Source organism: Nyctibius grandis, chromosome 8 (assembly GCF_013368605.1).
Source record: "Nyctibius grandis isolate bNycGra1 chromosome 8, bNycGra1.pri, whole genome shotgun sequence".
NCBI lineage: Eukaryota > Metazoa > Chordata > Aves > Nyctibiiformes > Nyctibiidae > Nyctibius > Nyctibius grandis.
This window is the reverse complement of record NC_090665.1, coordinates 31,192,350-31,194,021: the sequence shown is the minus strand read 5'-3', so window position 1 is coordinate 31,194,021 and position 1,672 is coordinate 31,192,350.

Below are 1,672 nucleotides of genomic sequence, written 5' to 3'. Positions count from 1 at the left end.
CCTCCGCCGACGCCGAAACCCGCGCGCGCCGCCACCCTCTGCTTAAAGGGGAGGATCGCGGCGGCTGTGAGGGAACGAGGCGGGGCTGAGGGGAGAGGGGGCGGGGCGAGGAGGCCTCGCCCCGCCCCCTCTCCCCTCAGCCGCCTCGAGGCCGTGGGGGTGTCAGTGTTCCCGCTCCCGCGCCGTGAGGGGCGGGAATGGCGCTCGTCGAGCCGAGAGGCGCTCCCGAGTTCTCCTCAGCGCTCATGTCTGGCAGAAAGTGCTCGAGCCCTGTCTGGGGACAATTATGAAGAAGTCAGTTAATAAATAACGTGTCTCATTGATTGCGAACAGGCTCCCGTCCTTTACTGGACACGGTATTAAAAAACAGCTGCGGGCCTGTTACAGTCTAAAAAAAAAAGAGTATTTCCTCCAAAATAAGGAAGGAGTGTTTGCCTGGGCCCTTATTAATACAGATTAGGGACATCAGTCTTGTGGGGAAAGAATTATCAATGGCTCCTTCACCGGAGGATCTCTCAACGCTTCATGCACTGTGAGAAGTCCCAGCCCAATTGAAATTAGTGGAAACACCATTAACTTCAGGTAAAATTGTCCTTTCCTACAAAAGTTTTGGTTTTGTTTGGCCTTCTTGTGTTTATGACTTCCTTGTGACTTCTTTTAATGCAATGTGTTAAGCAGAGTCAAAGTCAGAAGCTGGGAGTCTCCCATTCAGATGTTCTTTGTGAGACTTTGGACAAAAAGATTATGCCATGGTGTGGGGATAAAAATAATGAGGAGATGAATGTAGCATGTTATGGCTTTTGGTGTTCAGTACGCTTACCAAAGAACGCTTCTTTGATGAAAAGACAGGTCACAAAAATACCACTGTAAGAATAAGTTACATTTATTTGGCAGGGCTTACTCTTAAGGAAAGATGTGTATCTGGAAACCAAATGTTAGGAGCTCACAAAATATTAAAACCCTGCAGAATTTAAAGAGACTTGTGCTTTAAGATTCAAGAACAGTCTGTGACTGCTTTTTGAATAATATAATCACTGCCAGAATCACTCTGAAGTATAAATCTGAAAATTAATTAGTAAGATTTGGCACTCCTGTAAAAGCAATCCTGGCTTTAATAACAGCCAGCGACTCTCACAGTAAGGGTGTTTTCTTCTCTTCCTATTCAGGCAGGCCCAGATGGCCGTGCTTTCTGCATCACCTCCCTCTACAGTTCAGTGGTTTGCACAAGTTCAGCTAGATTACGGGCCTGCAACAGAAAGGCAACGCAAGAGGAGACCACAGAGCAAACATTTAAACATTTTTGCTGAATAATCTCAAGCCATTACTTCATCCAGTGCTCTATGCCAACCCTTGGAATGACAGGCTGGGAATAATCATGAAATGTGGGTCTCCCATATGGCAGGCAAGGATCTAAATGTTTCATTCCTGATACGTCTGGATCCAAACAGTTCCTGGCATATGTTCATTAGGGGATATATTTTTCACTTAGTACATGAGATCTTAGTCATCTGTGAGAGCAGGTGCTTTATTTCAGCACCAAAGCGTTTAGCTCTTCTTCAAGTACTCTTTGTGCCCAGGCTTTGCTAAATGCTAAAAAGTATAGCCATTTCAGCGTTTTTCAGATACCTGTTAAACACAGAATTCCCAGTTAAGCCTCAGTAGAGGCACCTCC